General features: G+C 39.0%; 1 pseudogene; it reads left to right on the top strand.

Moving 5' to 3' along the window:
• Nucleotides 1-3,002: 3,002 nt before the first annotated feature.
• On the top strand, nt 3,003-5,685 carry LOC113176356 (ras-related protein R-Ras2 pseudogene; annotated as a pseudogene).
• The last annotated feature ends 11,085 nt before the right edge of the window (nt 5,686-16,770 follow it).

Here is a 16,770-nt window from a genome sequence, read left to right as displayed (position 1 = left end):
CTCATTTCACTGTGTTAAATCCAAAGCAGAAGTAACTTCATCCATACCGAATCTAGGAAATAGCTGTAACTTAAATCCCAAGAAGGATTTACAAGCTACAATAAGAGGTGGGATAAATCTTTCGCATGTGTTTTCTATAATTTTAAGTATGCTGAAAGGGGAATGTCTGGAGTTTAGTGGAATACATTCAATTCTGAAAGCAAGCAAATCAGGCTACTGGGCCTTTGTTATAAGACAATTATGCAGAATAAATCAATGTGTCATAGATTTGTTGGTAGAGTCAAATTAAGCAGCCTTTGGCTCTGGAAATTAGGTGAGACCACATGAATCCTTGACCATATTGGTATGCAGTGGCTTTGAAACAGGGGTACTTTTTGCACTTTAAGTATAAACCTTGCTGCTTGACCACTGGGGACTTATTTCAAAAATTACTTTTTAAAATTTTTTCTTTTTCCTTTTCCTTTTCCCAGTGATATAACTTAAGATCTACTGATAATAGTATTTGGAGAACAGTCCAAATGTCTCCTTTTTAAAGGCCTTTGCTCCCTCTGGCAGAATAGCAGCATCTCTGACATGAGTCTGTTGACTTTCTCTTTGGCTAGAAAAGCAAAAAAGATATTTTTCCCTTTTCTTTAAAACTTGTCCTCATTCTTAAATTGGATTGAGAACAAGGACTGAGCTTTTGGTATCAAATTGAGCAGATGAGACCTGAGAACAACCCTGCTCTGGACCTCTTGGTCAGGTCTGGCACTCTGGTGTGAGCTTGCTGAGAATCAACTAGTGGAGAATTGTGTTCTCTTAAGAAATAAGGAAGGACTAAGGCACGGCCCCAGGGCAGCTGAAGCTTCTTTTTGCTTCAGGGAACTCCTGCTTTCCCCCCCTAAGTGAGTATGATTTGCTCCACCATTTGGAGTTCTTTCATAAACATGAAGTTGAACACAGTACAGTTGTGACTCCTTGGCCATCTGGTAAGCTCTCCTGGTGTTCACACTGAGCAACTTTGGTTCCACACTGCAAAACTCTTTCATGGAAACAACTGGTTCCCCTTCCTAGAAACAGCTGGTCTCTCTTCTTGAGGACATCTGTGGCACTGCTGGTGAAGGGATTGAAAGACCTAAGCAACCTCATTCTACTTGGGACCTCATTTTGCTCTGAAACTCAACCTCTGACCACCCGCAGTCCTAAAATCAGGAAAATACCACAGAAAAGCCCTGTGGAAACAGTTCTCGGAAAAGCCGCAGATGGTGATCACCTAAGATAGGCCAAGATATCGAAATATCTGAAATTCCAGATGGCCCCCACCTAGGTGTGGTGACCAATATCTAAACTAGAAGCCCTGCAGCTTGGCACGTAGCCCCCCATCCTCCTCACTGTTTAAACCAATCAATTTTAAGTGCCTCAACCCCTTGAACTAACCAATAATCCTTTCCAGATTCTTTCCCGCCACTTGATAATCATGTTTTAGAGTTGTTGTTTGATTTTCCCGCAGTGTGTGATGATTTGCTAAGAGATGCTATGATGTATATGAAGTCCCTGCCTTCTCCAAAGAGTGTATAAAACTGCTGCAAATCCTGGGCTCGGAGCCTCTCAGCGTCACCAGTTGCTGTGTGCACAGAGGAAAACCAAGCTAGCTCGCACTAAACACCTCTTTGCTGCTTACATCCATCTTGGTCTCTGGTGGTCTTTTGGGGGTCCCGAATTTGAGCATAACAGGATCACGGTTAAATGAGAATGTGAACCAAGGGGTTTTACCTCATATTTGATCTGTCCTTTTAAAGGTTTCCAATCTGTTTGTCTTGGTTTTTGTTGTCTGTCTCTGTGTTTTTGTTGTATTTTATCTTTAAGACAAGGCAACACAGTGTCAGGTCCTGCCTATAATGTCTTAGGAAGGGAAGATCTTGGCTGAATAGGCCAAGTAAAGCTACAAATCTATTGTTGTAGGGACAAACAAGGCAAGGCACCAAAAACAGCAGGAAACAGTTTTATTTGGCTGCACCAGAGGGTACAGCCTTTGCTGTAATCCATCAATCCCCTGAACCCCGAGTTCAGGGAGTTTCAGAGTTTTATACCCAGCATGTAGGGGGAGGGCTCAGAAGTTCCCAGTCTGCAGGAGTTCACATAAAAGCAGCTTTTTCTTTCACTGTTTTGGGCAAGTTAACCCTTCAAGGACAACACCTGAGAAGGGGAGAGCTTCATCTCCCCTTTCTTTCCTCCCCCTGCCAGCTGTTACCATGGAGCTCAGTTGTAACTTATCTTAAAAATGTAGACATCTCTGTGAAGCCCAGCTCAAGGCCAGAGGCCTTGTTTGCACATTTCTTCAAAGTACTATACTGGATATGTTTGTGAAAAACTAGTAAGGGGTGTCCAGCACCTGGAGTCCTTGTATCTTCTTGGCCAGTGGTCAATTAAACAGGGTGACACAAAAATAGGAAATCTACCTACATTGGACTCTTTTGCAGAGACTCTTTTGTGGGAAGCCATTTCTGACACGTGATTGGGTGGCTCCCGTTAAGGGTCTGAGGCACTTTGGCAAAAGTCAAAGTTTTTCCCGACCCTTTCCTGATGAGAGAGCCCATCCGTGTGGGGGTGTGCCTGACCACTGACCCTGGGGACCCAATCACTGACCCTGACCTTGGAGTGCAGCCCCCCCTCAACCTTCATTGGATGGAATTCTCCCCTGAATCTCTTGTTCCCCAATAAAAGGCTAGTCCCAGGCGTGTTCAAACTCTCTCTCTTCTGCTAGCCCTGAGTAATCCTCGCTGCCCTGCTGGGCGGTTAGAGGTGGGAACCAGAGAGGGGAGCCGTCTCAGACCTAGCAATAGAAATAAGGTAACTGAGTCTGCGTGTTTTATTTCAATCTCTTCTAACTAACTTTATGCCTAGAACCTCATTAATGAAACCATTGTGCAGGCCACGTGGTGGACTCTTGCTGACAGTCCTAAAATCAGCCATGGTGAAGAGGGCTTCTCTGTGGAGAAAGGGGGTGGCACTTGACTAGGACAATGGGAAAAATGGTATTTTACTGTAATTGTCTGGTTTACATATATTTTGAAAGGTGGCTATTCTATAGTATTTTGAAATATCATATGATCCGGAGTTGGAATTGGTCTATCAGAGGTAAGTTCTGCAGATAACATGATAATGAGAATGAATGGCCATGAACTATGTTGACAGTGCAAAGAAAAGCAAATCCACCAGTGTGCAAAGATAGAAGAACATTGGAAGAACAATTTTCAAAGTATTTGAACTTTTTCAACCCAGTGCTATGCTATCTGGAGGGCATTATCTGTCAGCCTTCCTCTTCTGACAAGGACATTGTATGGAAAATTGGGGGTGCAATCTACCCACCAGGCTTAGCAGATGTAAGAGTCCCCCAGAGCCTCTGTGTGTGTTGGTACCTGCATTTTAACCCTGATCAGAGAGCCCCTGAAAAATCTCTGAATGGTCAACATGACCCTTACTGGGCAAAGTGTCCAGACATAAGGAGAAAGCTTCAGCAGGGGTACAAATGACACAAATACCTCATTGGGGGTTGAAATTGTTTTTAAGGTATATATGCTCAGGAGGAACAGAAACTAAAGCCACCAAGTGTTTTACTGGCATCCCCTGCAAAGAGAACCTATAGGAAAATTAACACAAGGTTGGGAGGGGCCATGCGTGTGTGTGTGTGTGTGTGTGTGTATATATATATATATATATATATATATATATATATATAGAGAGAGAGAGAGAGAGAGAGAGAGAGAGAGAGAGAAAGATATCTTTGTGCCTACAAAGGAGGAAAGACATTTGAAAAAGGATTGTCCATGGAAGTCAAGCCAAGATCCCCAGGATCATGTCACTCCTCCTAAATTCAAGGCTCAGCTGAGAAGTAACAGGGTTGGAGCATCTAGGTTTATTTAGAGAAGGCTCTTATCCCAATAGCCACACGTAACCCCAGTAAAATTGACAGTGGGAACACAATTGAGTCCTTGATTGACATTAGTGCAACCTATTCTATTTTAAATTATAAATTAACCTTTTGAAGCGATAGCACCCTGGCAGTGGTAGGAGCCATGGGTTAGGCTCAGCAGCATCTAATGCTTCAACCTCCTGAATGCCAACTGATCAAGCAAAGCCTTAGCTTTTTGTATATGCCAGATTGTCCAATTCTTTCCATGGGATGAGATTTGTTTTGCAAATAAATGCTCGAATAACCTTTTCACCTAAAAGCAATGAGTCTATTTGCAAGTGCCACTGGAAAATTCGACCTGTCTCTAGCTTTCACTTTCCAACCAGGAAAAAGAAACCAAGTCCATATTGCTGGAGTTCTGTGAGAGTGTGTATAAGGTTCTTGAAGCAATGGGCCCCAGGAAAGATGATTAACACTAGCCCAATCAAGATTTTACTCAAAGAGTAGCTAACCTGCCTCAAGAGGAGACAGTACCCTCTTAGGAAAGAGATATTGATAGGGATCCAGACTCTTTTAGTCAAAATTTTAAAACACGGATTGACGTGGCCTTTCTGGTTTCCCCATAACACCCCAATTCTGCCTGTAAGAAACCTCACACTGAGAGTACTGATTTGTGCAAGATTTGCAAGCTTTATGAAATATTGTACAAGATATTCAACCCACAGCATCAAACCCCTACATTCTGCTGACTGTGGTGTCAAGTTACTATGGTGGTTTCTAGAGCTGGGCTCAATGCATTCTTCTGTATTCCACAGGAAAGGAAGTCCCAGTGACTGGTTTTGAATGGCAGGACTCCAGTACTAAAGTAATCACTCAAAGTAATTGTTGGGCTGTCCTATTTCAGGGACTAAAACTCTCCTCCTCTTATTAAAATAAGAAGCTAGCAAAAGCCACGTGAAGATTATGACTGGATGAAGAAATCCCTTTGTAGCTGGAGGCTGGGGGTTGCAGGTTGTCTCTGAGCTCCTAAACTGTGGCAGAGCACAGAGCTCCTCCAGGTCCCTGTCCCTGGAGTCTGGCTGTTCAGGAATGTGGCTGGGAGGGTGGAGCTGGCAGAGTGGAAATGCCATTCCACCTTATCCTTTCAGTCTAGGCCGGAGCCCACTGGGAGCTGCAAGCCTGGCTTCCTGCTCTGAGGGCAGGGCTTTGGTTGCCAGAGCGGAGCCCCTTGTGTGTAGATCAGCTGCTGGCTGCAGCAGTCCCTGCATTGGTGGGATGCTGGTATCCTCTTGGTTGTGGTGCGAGTTTACAGCCGGATCTGTCTGCTTCAAGTGTCCCACTTTGTAACAGATTATGATCCAACCATTGGCGATTCCTACACAAAAAATGTGTGGCAGATGACATTGCATCTGGCTAACTATATTGGATAGAACTGGACAAGAAGAGTTTGGCGCTGTGAGGGAACAGTGCATGAGGACCGGTGAGGGCTTCCTTTGGTCTTTTCAGTCACAGACGCAGTTTTGAAGAAATCTGTAAGTTTCCAAGACAGATTCTCAGAGTAAAGGATCTTGATGCGTTTCCAAGCCTTTTAATTGGCATTCAAGCAGACTTGAATCATCAGACCTGTAACGCATCTGGAGCCTCAGCAAAAGGTTAGGACGAACGGGAATCGAGCTTTTCATGAACTTGTCCAGGTAAGAAGGACATTTTAAGAGCAAGAATGTGCTTCTTCACCAGAGCCAAGTAGGAAAGAAAAAGACAAGAAAAACTGTCATTCTTCTATCATTTTCTAAGCATTCCTTGAGTTACCAACTGTCAGGAAAAGCCGGCATCTCCTCCTTCTCTCCTTATGGATTAAATCATGTTGGTACCCTTCTAGCCTTAAAGGAGAGATCACCCATGTTAGCCTCACACCAGGAAGCCAACTGATCCTTTCCACGAAGCTAATATATAATTCTTTCCAGACCTATTTAAAGGAAACACTGAGGCTGCTGATTCCTTTTAAATTCATACTGAGGTTCCTGTGTATATGTCTATGTATACAGACAAATTCTTTCTTTTAAGGGCTTACATTTTAATAAGGTTGAATCCATTTTGGAAACTAAGTGGTTTGCTAAGCTAAACCTGTATGTTATAAAATAATTTTTTTAACTTCTGGAATCGCATTACCTACTGTTACTCTAAATAGAAGTATAGGGATTTTTTTTAATGTGAATTTTTGGCCTATCTTTAAAAAATTGATGTCAACTTTAGTTAACCTTAAATACACTGAATGGAATCTGCACAAATAAGACATTTCAGATCTTTCTTGATGCTACAGCTTTATTTTTCCCCCCAGTGGCCAGAATACCAAAATGCCTATTGTATTTATGGATTAAACACTGCTTATAAAACCTGTTATTACTGCTCCTCTTGAAGATGATAATGTTCTATGCGGTCAAATATTTGGACTCATTCTGCACTTAGTCATCTCAATGTGTACTTGATTTCTTAATTTAAGTCTTCCACAGCCATGCTAAGGGCACAATGAATATTTTCTATCTTCCTTTTCAAGTTTTCTGGTTAAGGAATTCAAATAACTAAGGCTGTTTTTGTTTGATGTAATATAAAATACGGAATTGATCTTTCCAGAATCAGAGATTGATGTTTTTGCTATACAAACTAATTAACAAGTATTTTTTATATGTTTATAAGCAAATATGCTTTGACAGCATATCCTGTCTAGGTAAACGCATAAAGGAAAAATAAATGGAAACTACAGAAATTGTAGTAGAACTTTTACTTGCTGGTATGATCCTGGTTGTATCTATCTCTGAACAGTTTTATCCACACTCAAGAAAACTTCCCAAGTAAATACAACTGGATGAGACTCTGAAATCATTTTCAATATTCTCTGCTATACATTGGCTGTTATATAAAGTATTAATTGTAAAACTTTTAATTGACAATTAGTGTAACTGATTTTTTTTTTTACTTTTGTGGATTATGTTTAAGCAATTCAAAAGTACGTTCCCGGTTTTGAGATACTAAGTGGTATTGCTGCTCAGTGTCACTTTACTGAATGTATACAACAGTCCCATGACCTTTATAGAGCATACCCCTACCTTCAGGTGCTGAAATTAAAGCTGATCTGTTATCACAGAAGAAAGAAATCCTTTTTGCAATATGTGGATGATATGCTTATAGCTAGCCTTGGCTATGAACACAGCTTTTCCAGTACTATCACTGTATTGAACCACCTTAACTCATGTGGGTTATAAGGTACCCCCAAATAAGGCTCAGATTTGTAAACAACAAGTAGCCTATCTGGAATTACAGATTAGGCTAGGAACTGAAATTAGCAGTTGGATCAGAGGAGACTGTCTTTAGCTTTAGAGAACCCAGAAGCCAGAGCCAGTCCTGTGGGTTCCTGGAAATGATAGGATTGCCATATTTGGATCCTTAATTTTGAACTAATAGCTAAACCCCTGTGTTAGGCCTTAACAGAAATAAAACCAGTGCCCTTGATTTGAACCCTGGAGCATCAACCTGCCTTTGAGAGGTTAAAACACAATCTCATGACAACTCCTGTTTTAGCCTCTGACTTACAGTAAAAGTTCAGAATACATGAGCATGAGAAGCACGGCACAGCCCTTGGAATTCTCTTTCAAGCTTTGTGAGGCTTACTACTACCACTAGCTTACTTGTCAAAATGGGTTGATCACGTATCAAGAAGATAGATCTCCTGATGTCAGACAACACATGCTCCTGAGATTGACTTCAGGAGACTGAGAAATGTGCTCTAGAATAACCCACTGCTATTTTTGTTCCTCACCAAGTCCTGTTTCAACTGAAAGAGAAGGGTAGCTACTGGCTGACAGAAAACCCAATCTACTAAAATCACGTCCACTTAAAATCCAGCAACCTTGTTACCACGAGGTGATAGTGGGCCAATATCATAGGAAGACTCAGAGATCTTGGAGCTTAGAGTTGTTTGATCAGCATATTACACAGCAAGAGTGGGACCTCCTCCCAGAGGGTAAACCGTCCTGGACAATGGTCAGTGAAAAGCTGGGTACCATGGTCACAGAGCAACAGGTGCTGGAAACTAAGATTGTGCCACTGGGAACATCAGACTGGAAAATTGTTCTAATTTCTCTGACAAAAGCTCTCAGTTGGTCCAAAGAGAGGAAGTGAAACATTTACACTGACTCAAAATATGCTTTCATGAGAGTATACCCATAGGTGGAAAGAAGGAGGGATCGTCACAGCTTAGAATAAGGACTTGAAGCATGCCCTCAAAATATTGCTATTAATGTAGGCTGTGGCCAATCCAAAGCAGGTGGCAACCCTATATTGTCCAGGTCACTCAAAGATGGACATTTGGATGACCATAAAATTAAGATCTCTTTTAGGGCATCCAAAAATGGCTGTGAAGAACAAATGGACAAATGATTTATCAAGCCTCTAATACCTCATCTTGAATCAGACAAATAGAAACTTCATTGTACTGAGGAGGATTGTTGGGAGCCATGAATGAATCATTGCTTTGAACTGTCCTGTGCAGAGGTGACACCTCTTTTGGTAACATCTGGTGGGAAAGTGCTGAGAACTCTGCCTATTTGAGGTGGCCTCTGTTTAGAGGAAAAATCCTGTGTCTGTCATGGAATTTATCAGTCCAATAGCCTCGAGTTCAAACCCCAGGTGCCCAGAGGTAGAAGAGATATGGGCATAGCAGATGAGCTTTAATTGGGCTGTTTTTGCTCACAACCTTGTTTTGGTTTATCTTGAAAAAAGATTTCTCACAGTAACTCCTTTTGATGTTTAAATCTATGTCATCAACAAGCAGAGCCTGCTGGTGGTCCATCTCTCTATCAGGAGTTTTGTTGATCCACTAGGTCCTGCCATCCCTATATTTGCATTTGTTTCTCTTATTTCCAATCCTCTTACTGCCCTGTTCAGGAAACTGAAGAAAAGTCTCATGGGCAGCGACAGAGGATGATAAATATGACAAAGAGTAGAGTTTTGACTTTTGACTCCTGGGATGGCACTGTCGAGTGGAGATGGAATTCCCATGTGTTCTTTTTCCTGTCTGAAGAACTGGTCTGGTGCTCCTTGAGAGTATTCATTATGGGAGGGATGCCTTGGTAAAGTTCACCAAGTCCCATTTTGAGGGCCATGCCTCCAACACACTATTCTGATGGTGACTCGAGAGAGCGTATTTTGCACCAGAAATAATCTGAAGACAGAAAGGCAGCCTACCGTAAAAAGAACACAACATGTGGGAATAAAATCTGTTGAAGATTGGCAAATAGATCTCATCCAAATATTCCATGTCATGGAAAACTTCAGATGTTTGTTTGTTCTGGTAGATATCTTCTGGGGGGTGTGTGTGTGTGTGAATCTAATTGCACCAGAAGAAAAAATTTTTTTAAATAACTCAAATCCTCTTGAAGGAGAGATGATCCCAAGATATAAACACCCCTCCTCAAAGCAAAGTGACAGTTGACCATATTTGACTGCAAATGTGAATTAACAAGTAAGCAAAGCATTGGATATACAATGTAAGTTAATGGAAACTGGAGACCCCAACACGCAGGGAATATGGAAGCAATGAATCCTACCTTAAAAAGAAATTGAGTCTATTCTACCAAGAAACCCACTTGCAGTGGGATAATGTGTTGCTAATTGCTCTCCTCCAGAGAGGGAAGAGCTCAAAATTGGGCTTCAATTGGCCCCTATAAAACTAGTTTATGGGAGACCTTTCTGGGTAGTCTGAGGGAGAGAGAAAAGTCTGGTATTGTAGAAAGAGCTACATTAAAGCAGTATGTACAATAAGTCTGTCAAACATTAATTGCTGAATGTGCCTATGCTTCTTGCAGTTTCTACCAACTTTGAAATCACCTCTTTATCTCTTACAGATAAAAGCCCAGAAGAAAAACTAAAAATGGGTTAAGACTCTTTCATTGTAGGGACCCCTTTCATTGCCCATTCTCAGTAGCGAGCAGTTTGGAAATGTCATCAAACCTTTTTCCACCGAAATAAAAAATAGAAATTGCCAGTAGGGAAAATGTAGCAGGGATCCCTTTCACGTAACATGGTCCACTTTATGCTTTGAATAGAAACTTGCTGCTTGACCACTTTTTTTTTTTTGAAGGGGGGGCGCTTTTTCCAAAGCTGAGATTTTGTTTTCCCTACCTTTTCCTATTCTCTCTCGTCCCCTTGGCAACTACAGTGGAAGCAATATTAACATGTTTCCTGTCCTAAGCTATTTGCCCTTTTGCTTGCTGTTCACAAGAATAAAGAAACTCTGGACGTGAAAATTGGAAAAAAAAACAGCTTTTTTAAGGACATTAGTTAAAAAATAATTAAATATATTGATAACAATGCTCTGGTATCCCCCTTTATAGCCCTCTGTTCACCCTAACAGTTAGACTGGCAGCCTCTATGATGTTAGTTCATCGACTTTCTTCTTTGGTAGCAAAGCTGTGAGACTTCTATTTGTTGTTGGTGGTGGTGGTTGAACTTTGTCCTCATTAATGGATGGACATCTGAAACAAGGGCTGAAATTTCAGAACCAGTTTTCCATTGCATAGAATATCTTTTCCCATCCTTTGCTTCCAGTCTCCAGGGGTTCTTAAAAGGGGATGTATTCTCTTGTATGTAGCATGCAGTTGGCCCTTCTTATTTTATTCAATTATTCCATCTGTATCTTTTTATTGGATAATTTAATGCATTTACATGTACAGTGATTGATGATTGGGCACAGCTACTACTGACATTGAATTGGTGCTTTCATTTTCTGTGCTTTGCTTCTTCTTTTCTCTTACTGTTTTACTTTGTGATTTGATTATTTTCTTAAGTGGTACTTTAGATCCTTTGGTTCTCATTGCCATTGTATGTCTCTCCTATAGACTTGGTTTTGATTACCGTGGTGCTTACTTAGGACATCTGACCCTTTTTAAAAGTCCATTTTAAGCTGACATAAGCTTGATTTTGACTGCATACAAAAAAATCTACACATTTGCCTCCCCCCTTTGATGTTTTGGCATCTGAATTTACAACATTTATCTGTATTTATCCTTTGACAGTTTATTTTAGGTGTAGTTATTATGAATGGTTTTGTCCTTTAATCCTTGCACTATGGATAAAATTACTTTGCATCTCACCATTATAGTCCTAGAGTGTTTAGAATATCATTCTGCATTATTTATACTGCTAGGTTGTGCTTTTACAAAGTCTTATATTATTAAATGGCAGCTTTATGTTTTAGTTTATGAATTTCCTCCAGCATTTCCTATAATGCAGACTTATGATGACGAACTCCCCTAACTTCTATTAGTCTGGGAAGGTGTTTACTTCTCAAAGACAAATTTTCTTGCAAATCATTTTTGGTTAGTAGTTGTTTTTTGTTTTTTTTTTCCCAGAGTACTTTGCATATATCATCCTACTGTCCCCTGGCCTGCAGGATTTCTGTTCAGAATACTGCTGATAGTTGGATCATAACTATTTTAAAAACTATTATTTAACATTTAATAAAAACTTCCATGTGTTTGCTAAAATTCCTCCTGTTGTTGAATGTTTCTTTTTCATTGAAACCACTAATATATTAAACAAAAGTACTTAAAATACTCCCTCTGATTTTTCCAACATATGAAGCATTTCTAATTTTAACTCTATTGATTTTAGTTTCTTGAACAAAGCTTGAGTTTCTTGGTATGTGTTTTAGTAATTTTTTGCCCAAATGCAGACATGTTATATGATAAATAACATTGATGCAAATGATGTCATAATTCTAATAGAGACTGAATTGTATAAATGAGAATTGTGTGTTACTTCATTTTTGGCCTGGAAAGAAATTTGCTTTCTCTTCTACTAAGCGTATAATGCGAGTGCTTGAGCAATCTGTTCTACAGTTAACTTGGTTTGTGTTTTGCTTTTGTTTCAAGTGTTCAAGAGTTTCTCTAGCACTAGTTAGCTTGTAGATTGAGGATGGTGTGTCAGAAGACTTTTCTTAACCTCTGCCCAACTCTTAGGTTTAGGTATTTCCTTTGTGATGTGCCTCAGGAAGTCCTACTAAAACAGAAGGGTGGCCATTATCTGACTGCTGAAGATATGAAGCCATACCAGGCCATTCTCTGGACAACCCAAATATTAACAACCTTAAAACTATGTCCATCTTACATCCCACATCCCTGCTGTCAGCACATGGTAAGGGGCAATGCAAATATGACTCCTCAGAGATCTTGGTGACATCATCAGGTCGGATTTGTCTGGTCAGCCTATCACATATTCATATTGGGACCTCTTCATAGAAGGGAACAGCTTCATGGGGAGTGGCCCCTGGATAGCCAAATAAACTGTGGGCACAGAGCAACAGGTGCTGGCAGATGAAGCTTTAGCCCTGGGGACATCAGACATGAAAGCTGACACAATTGCTCTGACGAAAGCTCTTGGACTTTCCAAGGATATAAGGTAAACATTTACACTGACTTCAAATATGATTTTATGAGAGTACATATGATACAAAAACCTCTCTTCTTGTCCCCAATGCCAATCCAATAATAATGGTTTTGAGAAGAAAAAAGAAGTCTTATTGTTTCCCTAGCAAAGCGGGAACACTGTGGCTCCTTATATTGATTGGTCCTTTCTACTTCTTCTTTTGAGATATGTCTATATAGATCTTTTGCCCATTAACTGAGTAGGTCATTAGCTTGTTATTTTTTGAGTTCTATATATTCTGGCTATTGACCCCTGCTGGAAGAGTCCCTGGTAAAGATTTTTTTTCCCCATTCTGTAGGCATTGTTTTCATGCTTTTAAAAGTTTTCTTTGCTGCACAGAAATTTTTAATTCAAATTATGTCACCTCACTTGTTAATTTCTGTTTGTATTTCTTGAGTTTAGAAGTCTTATTAAGGAGTTGAAGGGTTGAAGGGTTGTGCTGATTTTTCCTTCTTGAAGTTTTACTTTTTATGGTTTAATTTCCCTGTGTTTGATCTACTTTGAGCTGATTTTTGTGCAGAGTAAGAAGTAGGTATCATTTCACTCTTATAAATATGGTTGTCCAGTTTTCCCAGTGTCATTTGTTAAAAATTCTGTAGTTCTCCAACATATTTTTGGCACCTTAGCCAAAGTTCAGATGACAATATTTATGTGAGTTTGTCTTTCTGTCTTCTGTTCTACTCCATTGACTTTCATATTTGTTGGGGCCAATACTATACAATTTTGTTACCATAACTCAGTAGTATAATTTTAAATCAGGTATTGTGATGCCTGTAGTCTTTGTTCTTTCTGCTCAGAATTGCTTTGACTATTCTGGGTCTTTTATTCTTTCACATAGGTTTTAAAGACTATGTTTTTCTAGTTCTGTCAGGAATGTCATTGGAATTTTAATAAGGATTGCATTAAATCTGCAGATTGCTTTGGGTACTATGGCCATTTTGAAGATATTAATTCTGCCTATTTATGATCATGGTTGGTCTTTTCCTATTCTAAAGTGTCCTTTGATTTTGGTTTGTGACATATAGACTTTACCAGACTTGATGCAAATTTCTTCTATCACTCTTCACTCTTTTCAATATAAATGAATTTTTAATTTTGTCAAAGGTTTTTCTGCATCTATTGAGATATCTTTTTTGTTCTTGATTCTATTTATATGATGTATTATGTTTATTGATTTATGTATGTACATCAAACCAATCTTACATCCCTGGGATGATCCATTTACATCCAGAGTCATTATTTCCAGCTATTCTGTTTTTTTTTTTCACATATTTTATTCATTGATAATTCTCATTTACTTAAATGCTGTGAAATGCTTCATTCATGTGAGAGCTCTGGGATTTGTTTTGGGGTTCCATGTGTAGTATTTAGTATTTCTTTACCTTTAAATATTTTCTGTAGTGCTAATTCAGTGGTCATGAATACTTTTAGTTTATCCTTATCTAGGAAAATTAATATTTCTGGCAATTGTTTTTTGCTGGCACTCTTGGCCGGCAATTATTTTTTTCTCACAGCTTGAATTATCTCATTCTAAACCCTCCTGTATTTCAGAGTCTGACTTGAGAAGTCAGGATTGAGTGTTATTGGTATATCTTTAAGTGTTATCTGATGTTCTTCTCTTGAAACTTTTACTATTATAACATTTTCTCTATGTTAGATGTTTTGGTTATGGTATGTCTTAGGTTATTTTTGATCATTTTTATTTGGAGTTCTACATGACACACATATGTGGATGTCTATTCCCTTTCTAAGGTTTGGATTTTTTTCTTTTTCTTTTCTTTATTTATTTTTGCTATTGTATCACTAGAATGGTTCTTAATGCCATCAACCTGTAATTTCTATTCCCTCTGCTCTCATAAACACTTCATAAAGACTCTTAGGGAGTCCCAGAGTTTCTGTATATATAAATATTCTGACCATGGTCTCTCTTTTTTTCTTTATGGCCTACTGTTTCAATTCAAATATCCTGTCTTTGAAATCATTTTTTCCCCTATGCAATATAATCATTTGGTGATACTTTAAAATTAATTTTTATTTGGATTTATCATATCTTTATTTTCCAGGAAATCCAATTGGTTATTATTATTTTTTTTAATCTAAAATTGAAACAAGGCAAAATGACAAGTGGGTAAAGAAAGGGAAAATTTGATAACAACAAGACAAAAAGATGAATATCTATCTATTTATATCTTAAATCAGCACAGTACATATGCACACACACACACACACACACACACACACACATTCCATGGGAAAAAAAAGTCAAACAAAATCTTGATGGAAAAAAAGGGACTGTCTCCACGGAGGTGATCAGAACTGAATGTCCTCTGCCTATACCATACTATCCTACTTTATGTTTCTGCTTTGGCAAAATACTCTTCAGAGAGAGCAAGAACTGGGGTTTTAAACCCATCCTCTTTGAGTTGCTCACTCACTAAGCTGCCAGCGGGAGTAGCCTGGAACCATATCTAGTGGTCATATCTCTAAGCTTTTCTTCTCAGGCGGTGTCAGGTAGGACAGAATGCGAAGCAGTGATAGTTGGAGTTTTGTCTGTTTAAACTAGGAAGATGTACTCCCAGGGCAGGGCTGATTCAGAGTTCTAGATGTAAAGATCTGACAGCTGTTGTTGAGCTCTGATCCACATTTGGAGTTTTGCTGGAGGGTCTCTGTGCTCCAGAGAATAAACCCCCTACCCTATTTCTAGGTAGATCCCTGCTGGTTGTCTGGATCTACTCTTAGAGCAAAGAGACCAAATCTCTGCGGCTCTTACATACCTAACTGCCCACAAATATGGGCCTCCCAGTATCAGAACCTGAGTGCAAATGTGCCCACCTGTCCAATTTCTGGACTCTGTCTGGCTAGTCCTATGAACTGCCAGATACAAAGAGAAAGAGAGTCACACTCTGCTTCATGTCCCCAGCCTAGGTCCCCTTGGCTACAATCTTTTCTGTGCCCATTTCACTTGCATCCTACCAGGAACACTCTAGATCTCACAGCAGGCACATGCAGGAACAGTCTGATAATGCTCGTTATGAACTCCTGGGCTTCATCCACAGAAAGTGGCCTCAAGGCCATTTCAAGATATCGTTTGGGATGATAGGGCTTTCTCTATTTGATTGATCAAACTACTTGATATGTCAATTGATTTATTTATCCCCATTTTACTTTCTCCACATTTTAATGCATTGATGTATTATCTTTCTATTCTATGTGTTATTCTAAGTTATAGTATTCCTTTTTATGTACAACTTTAACTGCAAAAAGAGAAAGTATACTCTTTCATAATGCATTTCACTCAGGATTCTCCTTAAAAACCTTCCCATATCACTCTATGTCTAACCTGTATCTACCTTCCACATAGGATCCCACAGTGTACTGTTACCACATTTTATGAATGTGTTCCCATAGGAGTGAATATCTTGTGCTTCCAACACCTTAGTATCATTCAGTTGTCATGATAAACACTATTAGGTATATTTCCTCATGAAACTGTGTAAATATTTTTGGCAGATATGTTCAGAATTGGAACTGTAAGATCAACATGTACATACTTAGATAAGACACTGCTACAAGCTCTCCAGAATCACTTCACCACCATCAGATCAGAGAGATTTACACTTATGCCCCTTGCCCGCAGACCCTCCAGCTTTCTGATTTTGCCAAGTAGGTAATATAAAATGATACTTTGATACAGTGTGGTGATGCACTCCTGAAATCCCAATGGCTCAGGAGGTTGAAGCAGGAGAATTGTGAGTTTAAAGCCAGCCTCAGCAAAAGCTAGGCCCTAGGCAACTCAGTGAGACATTGTCTCTAAATAAAATACAAAATAGTGCTGGGGATGTGGCTCAGTGACTGAGTGCCCAATTCCTAGTACCAACCCCCACCAAAAAAAACCACTTTGTTTTAATTTTTTAAATATATTTTTTAGGTATTGATGGATCTTTATTTTATCTGCTTATTTATATGTCGTTCTAGGAATTGAATCCAATGCCTCACACGTATGAGGCAAGCACTGTACTGCTGAGCATTTAATTTCCTTGAATTGCTAGTGGGTTTGAGTATCATTCATATGCTTATCATCTGTGAAAGGTTTGCACACATACTTTGTTCATTTTGTAACTTTTTAGGTGTTTTCTCCTTTACCTATTAATTTAAATTTTAATATGTTTGTATTACATACATATTTATATAAATAAAATATTGTATATATAATATATATTATATATTGTATACATGTGTATATATTATATATAAAATATTGTGTTTATGGTATAAAATATTGTGTATATATATAATATTGTATATAATATATATAGCTCAAAATATTGTATATATTTTATATATAGTTTATTGTATATACAAAAGTACCATAAAAGTATGTGCATATTTACCAACTT

Source organism: Urocitellus parryii, chromosome 11 (assembly GCF_045843805.1).
Source record: "Urocitellus parryii isolate mUroPar1 chromosome 11, mUroPar1.hap1, whole genome shotgun sequence".
Taxonomy (NCBI): Eukaryota; Metazoa; Chordata; class Mammalia; order Rodentia; family Sciuridae; genus Urocitellus; species Urocitellus parryii.
Note: the sequence above shows the minus strand (reverse complement) of the source record. Positions and strands in the feature narration are given on the sequence as shown.